We start from the raw sequence: 13,724 nt of genomic DNA, 5'->3' as shown, positions 1-13,724 counted from the left end.
AAAATATTGCTCTCCTATTCCAGGCATCCATGTGGTGTAGCCACCACTCCAGTTCCTCTCTCGCATCCTGTGATAGGGGCACCCTTTGTTTGTAAGATACACCCCTCTTGAGATGTTGAATCTTAAGTTTTTGGAAGGCTCTGTAGTGGAGTGGCCCTGGAAAAGGGGCTTGGATTGATGACAAGCGACCCACCAATCTAGCTATCTCTTGTACTGATATCACCTCTTTCATTAGAGTGTTCCTTATTTCTTTTTTGATGACGTTCATCTTGTTAAGAGGCGGGCTCAACGTCCCTCAAGACATGTCCACCATGAACCCTAAAAATTCCATGGTCTGTTCCAGTTGAAGCAGAGATTTCTCCCAATTCCCCCAAAAACCTAATCGAAGAAGCAAATCTATTGGGTAGTCTGTCTGTTTCTCAATCAAAACTTTGTCTTGACACATTATGCATATGTCGTGTAGGTGAATTATCTGCCATATCTCCCGATCTCTCAGATATGTCACCACTGGTTTCATTAACTTTGTGAAGCACTAAGGGCTGACGCAAGCTTGAACGGCAAGCCTGTGAATTCCCATATCTGATCTTTCAATCGGAATATTAGAAACCTTCTCTGCTCTGCAGCAATAGGTACCGTCAAGTATGTATCCCCGAGATCTATCCTGACTAGCAAGTCCCCTGGCTGTAAGATGCATCTCAGAAGAGGTATACCTTCCAGGTCACAGTGTCAGTATACCAAAAAGTTGTTCAACTCTGTCAGGTTTATAAATGGCCTGAGTTTGTGTCATCCTTTTACTAAGAGCATATTGCTCAAGAAACTCTCTGTTGAATCTGTTACTCTTACAATGGCATCTTTTTGTTCTAGACCTCTTATTTCTGTTTCCAATAGGGATCTGTCTGCAGCGCACTGCACTAACTCGTTTGGCCATTTTCTCTGTACTGGCCTGGTATGAAAGTCTATATGAAACCCTTGGACTGTATCTACAACCCAAGTATCTGAGGATATGAGGTACAAGTTACCTATGCATTGCTTTAGTCTCCCGCCTACTGGGGCTACTACTTCTCTCAATCTTTGCACATGAGCTTCTGCTTTCACCTGTGTTCTAATGTTGCAGACGATCTGTCTGTCTCCAACCCCTTCCTCTTCCTCTAGATAGAAAAACTGGTTGGGTTTCCGATTGTCCTGTCTCCACTGGTTCCTATCATTAAAGGACCTCTTGTATGTATAGCAGCTGGCCGAGCGGCCCATTCCTCTGCCAGCCTGTCTAAAAATGAGGTACCTCTTCTACGGCACCCTTCAACACCTACGGCCTGATTTCCTCCAAGGGCTTGCAGTTCTTCCTGGAGCTCTTGTGCCAGTTGGATTGGAGGTGGTGAGGGTCTGTCCGTTGGTTTTCTTAAGAAGGGCAGACAATAAATGGGCAATTTATTCCTATGCTAATTCAGGTTATCCTCCTTAGTTTTGCACTACCTGGTCTTCTTTCACATTTGGATTTTGTTTTTTGATTTTTCACGTTTTTATTACTCTGCAATCTGATGATTTGTCAACTCAGGATGCGCTGACAATTTAAATCAGGGCTAAGTATTTTATTACATATATTGGCAAGTGTTTTGATTTAATTGTTCCCAAAGCGGTATGGATGATCTATATATTTGATTTTCTTTAACACTTTAATATACATGATGGAGTAGGGCTAAGAATTCCCGATTTTGAACCCAATAGGTTGGACCCCTTTTATAGATATCACAGGCCCCTGTAATACGCCATTGGGGCTTTGCCCAACCCTCCAAAGATGGCCACTCAATGGTTGTGCTCGTTGAAAGATGAGATAGGTTTGTCAAAACGCATAGTCCATCGTCCATGTTTACCCATACAGGACGCTCTATGGACCCGACTCGATGGGTTATCAGAGCTTTCCCGGAACACACTATTTTAGAGGCACACTTTTATGTGCATTATGTTCATTACTGGTGCTGCTGTAATGTGCTTTGGACTTGACTTAGAGAGGGTGAGTGTTTTGTTGTTACTCTTCTATGCAGATCGCTGCAAAAATCCTGCGTGACTCTGCTCAGGACTTGAATAAGCCATCATATCGCCTGAAAATTGCAACCATTGAGATCTGAGGGCCTACTGGAGTGATCTCATTCTCAAACAGGCCTCCAACATCAGGAAAATGCAGGATGCCATGAGACTGATCAACCAAAGGAAGTCCAGGGCTGACAGATATTGGGCCTTTTAGAATCTGGTGACCATCTGTTGGATGTGTGGAGCCGTGCCCTCAGGAGGGGAAAAGCCTTCCCTGGGGGAGAATCCAAATCCACTTCGATGGGTTGGAACATTTGGGAAGGTGTCACTGAGACTTCTTGAAGTTGAGGGAGAAGCCCAGTCTGTGGAGGACATAGCAGGTGCAATCTAGGTGGTCCAGTACTTGAGCTAGGGAGAACATCGTAATTAACCAATTGTCCAGGTAGGGAAAGGCGTGAATCCCTCCTTTTTTGAGACTGGCTGCTACTACCGCCAACAACTTTGTGAAAACCCTCCGGCAGAGGTGGGCCTGAAAAACAGAACTAGGAAATAGTAATGCGCATCGCCTATAACACACCTCAGGTACCTTCTGTGCTTTGGATGGGTTGGCACATGAAACTAAGCTTCAGAAGGTCGAGTGACAGCAACCAATCCTGAATTTCCAGTGCCTAGAAAATCTGTCAAAGTCTTACCATCTTGAACTTGTCCATCCTGAGGAACTTGTTCAAGCATCTCAGGTCCAAGATGATGAGTCGCAGAGGAGTCCTTTTTTGGAGCCACAAAATAAAGGGAGTACCACCCCCTGTTCCTCTCCTGTACCAGATATATGGCACCCTTCTCCAGAAGAGAGTCAATGACTTTCTGGAGCAGTGGGTCTGGAACAGAGGGTGCCCTGGAAAGAGGGCGCAGTCCAGCAGATGCTTTAGAAAAGGAAGGCAGTATCCCAGAGAGACTATTTGCCATGCCCATGTGTCTGTGGAGATAGTGTACAATTCTGCAGAATGGTGTGACAGACACCCCCCTACCTGAGTGGAATGGTGCCCTGGTGCGTAGCAGTTTGTTTCCCCTTTTGGCTGTAGCTTTAGTACCAAAAGGGTGTGCGTTTCCACTGTGAGGATGTCTGAGCAGGCTGTAATTTCTCCAGGGTATCATCATCCTTTGGTCCGAATAAGTGGGCATGTCAAGCTTTGACTTCACATCTTATGCAAAGCCTGATTTCCTCCAAGTGACTCTTCTTGTGACAGAACGCTCTGCCATAGCCCTTCTGACACAATCAGCCGTGTCGACTCCCAATTGGAGGGCTTGGCACATTGCTCATTTCCCATCCTGTGTACCCTTGTCGAGAATGTGAGATCTCCTTTGCAGAAGGGCCCCAACCCAAGGCATCAGCCACATTGGCCATCCTCTTCTGTCACGCTCTTACCTTCAGGAGCACGCAGGAGTGCCATGAACCCACCACTTCCTTCATCAGGTCACCCAAGATGAGAGTAATACATTATCCCGAAGAGGCTAGTGAAGGGAATAGTGTTTTTGGTATGGTGTTTTCTTGTGTATAGTGCCAGGAAGCTGTGGACAAGAAGTTGATTTAGTATGCCTCGAAATGCATTCCCCACCCTAATTCCCCAAGTGAGTTCTCTGATACCTGAACAGGGTCTTGAGGCCGCACATAGGGTCAACAAATAGCTCCTCCACCAGTTAGGCAGGCACTGGCTGAACCAAATGCAGTCCTACTGCTTCGTGCTATCTTCGGGGTCGTCTGTGCCAGTTGATTTACTTGTGTAGCAGTGGTGCTTAGGGTAATGTCACTTGTTTCTTGCTAAAGTCCAACTCAAACACTTGCATCATAACGTGTATTTCTTTTATGCATTTCAGATTTGGAAGAATGTTCCAGTTCCAGGACTAGGAGCAGTGTGGAGAGCAAAGGTGTCAAACAGGTAGTTGCCAAGCACTCTACCAATGGTTAGAGAAATTGCAAGAACAGTGGGTAGTGCGGCAGGTCACAGCAAGGGTCTGTTCCATGGGACACTGTGTAATAGTGAGTAGGCGCGAGTCAGAGAAAAATCTAAAGTACAGTAAGTCCTAAACTGTTCTTGTAGGTCACTCTGAAGATCCGGGCAGCGGCGAGTGAATGCGACGGAAGGGCTGTATATCGGAATTCAATGTACGGAGGGTTGCAGGGTTAATGTTTCTGCTGGAGGTTGTAATACCCATGACTGCATCAATGCCAAACACGCGCGTGCCTTAAGGGTGTGGCTCATATAGCCTACCCCGGTCAAAACTGAGCCTGCAGAGGAAGATGGGAGTAGGGGTTAGCTGTGCCCTCTGTATGCATCTTGCCGCTTCCTACTCATCTCAGTCTCGAGGCTTTAACAAAATGAACCCATTTAGTCTGCTGACAGTCGCTGTTTCTGTTGCTGTGTATGTGTGTGCGAGCATTTGGTGAAAAGAGTAGGCAAAATGGATTGGTCTTGACATCTTCCTATATGTCACACTGGGCTGAGCCTGAGGATCAGCCAGGGGAAAATCAACCCCCGGGGAGGTGTCCAGATCACTGGCATCCTTTAAAATGGATGCTAAATTAGCAAGTCTATCTTCCTTGCTTTGGAATTGTTCAGGCTGTCAAGATGCCTCAAGGGCTCAAACCCGAACGGAACCTGGTCATCATCTTCATCTAAGATGCCCTCTAAGGAAGTCTTGTAATCCCTTCAAAACTTCAGAAACCAATCTTGAAGTGGACGGTTTATCAACTGTCGATGGCGAGAGGCACTTAAGAGGCAGAACTGATGTGGTGTCGGAAAACGCAACAGCCGGTGACATTAAGAGTTCTCAAATTCTGGTCAATGCTTTCAGGTACATGAGGAAGACGGTGCTCCGAGACCCTGCCCGCTTTTTTGGGCACGGTGGTCTTGACAGTCTTCTTCATCAAGAGAGAGGAAACAGGCAAACCCGCCTTCTCGAAGACCAGAATAATTTGTAAGCGTAACTCTTCCCACTTTTCTGCCAAAGCCATTTTCAAAGGAAGGCGTACCTGTTTATCAGGTGATAAATACATGCATGAGTGTCTTCTTTTCTTTTTCTTCGAGGATGAGAGTGAGTCTCTCCCTCTTCCCAGGATTAGACATGATACAGTCAGAAAATTATGAAAGCTAAGTAGTGTACCCGGAGTCTAACGAGCACATGGGGAAAAAAAGAACTGAGGTCATGGGGCATAGCAGCGCCGTATATACTGCTGTCCAAAATGTCACGTACAGCATGGAATGCAGAGCTGAGTTGACAAAGTGCTGCACCTTGTGTGGGAGTGAGGGGTCGTTTAGGCCCCCCTCACCCATTCAGCACAATGTGGACCACTTGCTCGCACAATAGCGGGGGACACTTCCATTGCCTGCGTCTTAAGCATGGCTATTGTGAGGGACACTTGGCGTCCATTTTGTACTATCTTTGGACTAGGCCTAACTGCGATAATACGAAAGGCTTCTCTCCCCTCTGCAGAACCGCGCACACCGTGCTCACGGCCCCCACCTTTTCTCATTCTGTCTGAAAGTTTCACAGCTTTATTTTTCAGGGATGCGCCGGGGACAATTGAAACAAATATACTAATGTAACATCTCACTCTTCCTCTGAGATCCCTGTCCTGTGTGCTAACCAGCTCGAACCATGCCTTGTAGCTCATCCATCTCCACAAACCTGCCTGTGCCCTCTTACCCCCGCTGTTGGAAAATTACTGCCACTTTAACCCCGTGCCCTCCTAAGGTATTCTCTTGATGTACCAGAAGTGTGACCTTGCTGTGAAGCCCACCCCAATGTGCCCCCTACTAAAACCAGACCTCTGTTACAGTATATTGCACCTTAGTTGCCCAATAGTTGCTTTGATGTGCACAGGCCCACCCCATGATCAATGTTATCACACTGACCAAGACCCCTGAGCCTGGTACTCCATATAAGTTCTAATGAATGATGCTCTGATTGTATGCTTGCAATTTATAGGTTCAAGAAGATTTACTTAAGCTCATACTAATGATAATTGTTTATTATATGTCTAATGGTTGTTGCTCATGCTAACTTAGTTAGTGTCCGCCCTACCTCATCGAGACCTGACCCTCACCCCTCCTGGACGCTGGCAGCACCCATACCCGCATATGTATCAATGTTATACACCAAATCCCAAGCAATTGTAGTCCCATATAGAGTCATGTCAGTGATGACGCTTTGTCCCTTCATAAGCTTATATCTTTGTAATGTTTGCCAGAGCGCTCTCAGGGCAGCAGAGTTCTCTGGATGCCAATTCTTTATAAAGAAAAAATAACTCTTGCAACCTGTACTCTTAGTCTCATTCCCCATTGGGGTGTTTCATATTTATTTGTATTCACATGTGTAAGACGGGGAGTGAGCCTTCAACCTCCTGGTGGCAAGAAAAATTCCAGAGGCAGCGGGCACTGGAATTAGAATATCATAGCTGAGGAATCTATGGGAGGAAGCAATTCTTTAGAAGAGTCCTGCGCTTATTGCATTTACCCGAGTGTGCAAACAGTATTGAGGTCGCTGCCCATGAAGACTAAAGTTCTGCAAACTAAGCAAATCTTAATGGGTTGTGGTTGTTCAAAGGGTCTCTCGCCTAGAATGAGTACTTAAGTCTGCGTTTCCACCATCTAGGTATGCAAGTATCTCTAAGCCTTGGAGATGTCGGTGAAGGCGTGGTACAACTTGCATACACTATGGCAGAGGTCAGTGTTATCTGCAAGGTGATTGATGTGCAAAGGAAATGTGAGAACCGGAAAGCAAGCTGTTTAAAGTGAATACAAAAGAACTATAACAAGACACACCAAGAGAAGTCCGCTATATTTCCCGTCACTTTCTTTTTATTTCAATTCACAGAACTGCATAAAAAAGTTGACATTTCTATTTAAAATTTAAAAATGAAATTATTTTGATGTATAATTGTACAACAGATCCAATGGCATTGAATATCAGTCATCCTCTTCTTGGGATTTAACATTTCCAAAACAACTGAAAAAGAAGAAAAATGAAGACTGTTAAACAGTGGAACAGGCAGATGTTATTTCTTTTGAAAGCTTTTTTTTCTGATGGATAGAAACAAATATTGATTTTTAACTGCGGTTCTCCAGCGATACAAAAGAAAATATTACTTACCCTTTGTAATTTTCTTTCTACTGGAAGTTCCTCCCAAGAATTCCTCATCTTAGATATGTATTCTCCTCCTTTGCAGCTCTCAGTAACATTTTCCCAGCTTGGGGCTTGTGCATGCCGGCATCATTGGCCGTCGAGTCGTCGTCTCTGTGACATCGATGCAGGTACAAATGGTGTGCTCAGCGCCCCGTAACATCAGTTTAAATTTTTTCCCCTTGCAGTCACGTTATGAATTTGAGACAAAAATATTTTTATCGTTAATGGAGAGTCAATGCATCATTCACATTAGAGAAGCTCTGTAACTGCAGGATAGGATGGGAGGGCAATGAGGAATCCATGGGAAAAGCATCCATTAGAAAGAAGATTACCAGGGGTAAGTAATTTTTTCTTCTAGTGGATTGTGCCTTCCCACAGATTTCTCATCTTAGAAAGATGCCCATAGCAGTAATACCATTGCAGATGGGGGAAGGAGCGAACTGCATGGTAATTATGTCACCACTTGTTGGAGGAGAGCACTGCCTAAACGAGACTCATTTGCTGATACTGTGTCTAGGCAGTACTGTTTTGCAAACATGTTTATGGAAGACCATGTTGCAGCTTTACAGATATCCTTTACAGGTAACCCTCTTTGGAGAGCAGAGTTAGCTGCCACACCTCTAGTGGAATGTACCCTGAAGCCTTCCAGGATTTCCTAGCCCACTCTGGTGTAGCATTCAGACACACAAAGCACTATCCATCTAGAGATGGTTTGCTTTGTTACTCCTTTGCCCGTGTTGTACCTGCGTATTCAATGAATAACTGGTCTTCCAGTCTGAATTGTTTTGTCCTGGTGATGTAGAATCTCAGAGCCAGCCGAACGGCAGGACTCTGAACTGGTAGTGATGTTGACCTACCACGAACCTCAGGTACTTCCTATGCTTCTGATAAACTGGTGTGGAAGTAGGCATAGGGAAGATCTAGTGACACAAACCAGTCCCGTAGATCGAGGGCTTGGAGGATCTGGGCCAGTGTTACCATCTTGAATTTGTCCTTTAGCAAATAAAGCAGCCTCTGATCCAGAATTGGACGCAAGCCCCTGTCCTCCAGAATGAGAAAATAAGCTCAATACCATCCCTTGCCACGATCTTAACGTGGCGCCAGTTCTATTGCGCTCTTCAAAAGAAGCAGACTGTCTTTTTCGAAGAGCATGGGGTCCGGAGGCAAGGTGGTGGGTGTGAGGACAATGGTCCAGAGGGCGCAGAATAAATGGAGGCCGTAACCCTGCTGAGCGACCTGTAAGGTCCAAGCATCAGGCGTGGCAGGAGAACATTCCGTGCAGAACAGGGAAATTCTATGTCCCACAAGGGACTTGTGGCAGACCCTCCCACATAGATTGTGTACCTTGGTGGACTGAGGGGACAGTGGCTGTCTAGAGGCAACTCTCTCCCCATCCTCTCAAGAAGCATCAGCCTTCTAGTCTCCAAGGGGTCCTTTGACCTCTTCACCAGGTGGTGTAGGAGGTAAAGGGTGAAAACCCTAGCACCTTGTAAATGAAGCAGAGGGTTGCTGTAAGGCCAAACCCAACGACTTCACCATCACTTTCAAGAAAAGGAAACTTTGTAGGACATCATCTGCCTTGGGCGCAAACAGGTTCTGCCCATCAAAGGTAATTCCAGAAGCTTTACCTGCACAATAGCCTAATGTCATCATCCAAGAGTGATATCTTACAACCATGCTTATGTCCATGGAACGTCAGACACAATTAACTGAGTTGAGTCTCAACTGCAAGATTTGGCTTGCCTTGAAGTCTGCCAGCCATTGTGGACTATAGCCGAAAATTCTTCTCTCATGTCTTCTTCGTGGAGGTGGTCTGTTGCCCTGGCCAATGCGGACCAAAGACCGAAAGAGATCTTAACCAGGGTGCAAAAGGCCTTTATTGGCTGTAGGGTCAGGCTGCCTGAGACAACACTTTCTTACTGCAGGTGCCCAGTCAGGAAGGAAAGGAAGGAAAGATGGACGTCTTGAAATTTGCATTTGCGGACTGTGCCACCAGGCTCTCTGGGGAATGTGAAGGCATCATGAAGCAAGACACAGACAAAAGATTCAGAGTTCAAGTAAAAATAGTTTTATTAACTTAAATGTCATGATGGTTGAAGGCCTAACTTGCCCTATGCTAAGGTGGGTTTTACCTACCTAAAGAAACTAAGAATAATCTGAGTCAGTAACTTCAACTTAAAAGTCTGTGTCCAAAATCTATACTTGCCCTCAAAATTAAAGCTAAACAATGTATAGGGATGTCAACAACAAATTAAGTAGTGTTTCAAACAAAATACAATTCTGAGCTTCTTGTAGCTCTTGGCTTGCTTTCCAGCTCACCTTCGCCAAGTTCAAGCCATTTCCATAAAGTCTCGGGGGTCCCTTCACTAAGAAGACAACACTGTTCCAACAGGGCCTCGAGGTTCCCTTCCCCAAGGAAACAACAAAGTTCACAAGGTCTTAGGTTTCTCTTTCCCAAGATGTCAGCTTGTCCAGCTTGCCAACTTCCACTTAGTTTCAGTCTCTTAATATTCAAAACCAGATCCAGGTCAACTTTACACTCCTAATTCCTTGACAGTTTAACTAGATTGCTTTCCTCTAGTTCACTTTAGCTACCTCTTTCATACATGCCGATGTATTATCTGTATGTTTCCTTGTCTTTCACAGATAGGGTTTCCTCAGTCTAGGTGCAGTTGTCGGACCACGCGGTCCACCCATACAGGTCAGGCAACCGATAACCCTTGGTTTTCTTGCCTACGCAGGTTTTTCTGTAACTGCACCCGTGTTCTGGTTCACATTCACTTTGCTTCCCCTCACCAGTCTTTCGCTTTGCCACAATGTGTTTGCCTCCTTGCCAGTCTCTTGGATTTGCCACAATGTGTTTTTCATACAATTCACTCTGTGGTGCTCTCTTCCTTCACCACATTACTTTCACACTCTTCAGTAATGTCCATTACTTGCTTTGCCTTGTATTTGATAAGATTTGTTCTTTGCCTTTCCTGGTATGTAATGTGTGCTTGCAACAGTTTTTTAACCACCATGCACACCTGGTGCACAATATGTAAACAAAACTCAAAGTTATTAGTTTAAGGGTAAATCTAATTTGAGGTGCGGGGGAGAAGTGCTCAGCCTTGGTATCTAGGCTGGTCAAATATACATAGAATAAATGGTTTCCTAATTAAGGAAACCCGCGTCCCCTGCACACTATCAACATGGGCCTAGGCCTGTATGTGATTTTAAGGTACTAAAATTTCCCTTATTTGATTTATAGGAGAGGTAATTGTAGTGATTCTATTCTCCTTGCATTAGCAGGAGATTTTTTTCTTTTGAGATGCCCAAATTAATCTTTGACAATTCATCTGTTTATCAAAAAAACTGTTATTTATTGCAATTATAACAAAGGAACATTCAATATTTGATCTGGCCCAACGTGTTTCGAGTATTCGAGTAAATGTTCTGTTTTCTTTATACAATAATTAATCTCTACAGAGAAAATAGATTGATGATACAGTGTTAATAGTTAATTCCAATACTTAATATTCATTTGTGCATATAAGGCAAAACAAAAACGTTTTTAACTAAGGAAAAGCACATCATGTGTTCTTGCAGTATTAAACATTACTGCATTGTTTTAGCTCAATATCAGTAGTCAATATTTAACAAAGGGAAACATCATTATAGTTAATGGCTAATCATAGGTGAATGACAAACTTAACTTTTCGTGGATAGAACATGTAAAGGTAAGTAATCAAATAGTTATTATTGTTAGCAATTTCTTTAAGGTAGATATTAGGGTATTTACTTAACAAGCGAAAAGTGGTTTCCCAGTGTGGGCAATTACACTTCAAACTGATAGGTAGTGAGGTGGAGAATCCTAGTGCTTCCTAACCTATAATGAATAATAGAATTAAATAGTGAAATAGCTTGGCCAGAATGGACAGCTTAGTAGTCATACACTTACTTGTAACAGTAATAAATGGTTCCACAGGCAGGCATCTACTGCATCTCTGTGCGAAGATACTGGGGATGGTAGGTGGTCCCTCTCTAAAGGCTGAAAAAACAAAATAATAATTACCAGGGGAAAGGTGAGATAAAGCCATACGAACTGGAGGGCTGAATGTGGCTAAGCAGAGGATAAACGGCTTGCCAGGTCTACTTACAAAGAAGAGTTGGATTATCCAAAAGATGTTGGATGTGGCTGTAACAGGAACATCTCCATCCGCTTCCATTTGAGTGGGGAAGCGGATCGAGTATTTATGCTCACGGGTGACGTCACGTCGCGGCCATTTTGTATGTTTAAAGTCGTTTCGCGCATGCGTGAGAACAACAGGGGTTACCGTCAGAGTCTAACAGATGACTGAAGAGAAGTAAATATATATACAACCTGTGAGGATGTTGGCAGGCGAAACAATTGCTTGCTGGTGACGTCATCCACGGATGTGCGTTATGGCGTCACTTGGCGACCATTTTGTTGGTTATCGTTCGTGCATTCGCGCGAACGACGGGGATTACTTTAGAGTCTAACAGATTACTAATTGGAGGAGTTGGAAGGACGGGAACATTTTTTTTCTCAAAATGAATAGATACCATAGGGATAATAGGAAAAGGGATAGATAAAAAGAAGGTAAATATCCAAATGGTGGAAAAGATAGATACATAATTGGATGGACTAGTAAAATGGATAAAATTGGAAAAATGCATGTAGGAAGTAAAGGTAAAACTTATAAAAAGCTGTTTGTCATTAAACCATAAGGCACCAGTACATTAAAACAAATCAACACTATTGTGTGTGTATCAACTGTACATAAAACCTTTTAGCTGACCCACCAAGGGGTGTACATTCTTATCACCTTGTCATGTTTACGTTCAATTTTCATTTACCCTCATAAGGTTCAGGTGTATCAATTTAGAGGAAAATGTAATTAGGTATATAAATGATATAGTAGAAAATCAGATTTTTATCAAAACTTAAAAAGTCATTATAAAAACAAGAGATCCCTGGGCCACGCTCTGAGGTGTGTCTACAGAAATGGACCTAAGTAGTACTCCTCATTCATCCCCAGAGGGAACATTGCATCTAGTTTTTGTATCCAGTAGAGTTCTCTTTGAGCTAAAAGTTTTGGTAGATCACCTCCTCTAGGTAGTGGGTGGATTACTTCCAAGATCACCATTCTCATTTGTGAGATGTTGTGTTTCTGGTCTCGGTAGTGTCTGTAGACCGGTGACTTGACGTTCTTTGTTCTTATACTGGACTTGTGTTCTGTCCACCTTTCTTTTCTTTCCGGTTTGTTTTTTCTACATAATCCATCCCACAGGGACAGCGGATTGCATAAATAACATTTTTTGTATCGCATGTGGCGTATTGTCTCAAAGTTATTTTTTTGCCTGTATTGGGATGTCTCACATGGTCTCCTTTTATGATATTATTGCACTGTTGGCAATGTAGGCAGGCAAATCTTCCTGTTTTCTGTATATTCAAAGTAGTTTGTGATGTCTTTTTTGGTTTTTCTGCTCTAATGAGTTGATCTCGGATATTTCTTCCCCGTTTGTATGCCATCATGGGGGGATCCGGAAAGAGTTCTTTTAGGGTGTTGTCTGTTCTTATGAGGTCCCAATTTTTGTGAATGATTCGTTTTACTTGGAAACTCTGACTCAAGTACTTTAGCGTGTGTATTAAACTCTTGGTTTCTTTCCTCGTGTTCCCTTGGAGGAGCTCTTCTCTTTCTTGCAAATTAGTCCTTACAATTGCTTTATCCAATGTTTCTGCTGGGTACACTCTTTTTAGGAATCTCTGTTTCATGATGTCATATTCATTTTGGAGTGTGTCTTGGTCTGATGTTATCCTCTTGAGTCTTAGTAATTGACTATAAGGCAAGTTTTCTTTTAAATGTTTTGGGTGAAAGCTGCTATGATGAAGGCAACTGTTGACATCTGTTGGTTTTCTGTATATCTTAGTCTTAAGTGGTGTCCCTGATCGTTCAATGGTTACATCCAGGAAATTGACATTTGGTCTACCAATCTCTATTGTAAATCCGATCCTATCATTGTAGCTGTTCAGGGTTTCCCAAAATTCTGTTAATTCCCTTTCTGCGCCTTGCCAGAGGCCGAAGATATCATCTATATAGCGTCACCAGCATTTCCCTTTTTCGAGGGACCACCTACCATCCCCGGTATCTTCACACAGAGATGCAGTAGATGCCTGTCTATGGAACCATTTATTACTGTTACAAGTAAGTGTATGACCACTAAACTGTCCATTCTGGCCAAGCTATTTCACCATTTAATTCTATAATTCATTATAGGTTAGGAAGCACTAGGATTCTCCACCTTACTACCAATCAGTTTGAAGTGTAATTGCCCACACTGGGAAACCACTTTTCGCTTGTTAAGTAAATAGCAATTTCTCTAAGGTAGATATTAGGGTAACAATAATAACTATTTGATTACTTACCTTTACATGTTCTATCCACGAAAAGTTAAGTTTGTCATTCACCTATGTAGGCACCTAGCATTAGCCATTAACTATAATGATGTTTCCC

General features: G+C 43.4%; 1 protein-coding gene across 1 annotated transcript in view; it reads right to left on the bottom strand.

Moving 5' to 3' along the window:
* Positions 1 to 6,859: 6,859 nt before the first annotated feature.
* The window catches only part of GTF2I (general transcription factor IIi), a 2,618,156-nt gene continuing 2,611,291 nt past the window's right edge, over positions 6,860 to 13,724 (bottom strand). The window contains exon 35 of the mRNA XM_069614749.1: positions 6,860 to 7,029. The gene's annotated coding sequence lies outside the window, so the exon portion shown is untranslated. The remainder of the gene's footprint in view (positions 7,030 to 13,724) is intronic.

Source organism: Ambystoma mexicanum, chromosome 9, assembly GCF_040938575.1.
Source record: "Ambystoma mexicanum isolate Mex_15411 chromosome 9, UKY_AmexF1_1, whole genome shotgun sequence".
In the NCBI taxonomy this organism is placed as follows: Eukaryota; Metazoa; Chordata; class Amphibia; order Caudata; family Ambystomatidae; genus Ambystoma; species Ambystoma mexicanum.
This window is presented reverse-complemented; position numbering and strand designations above follow the sequence as displayed.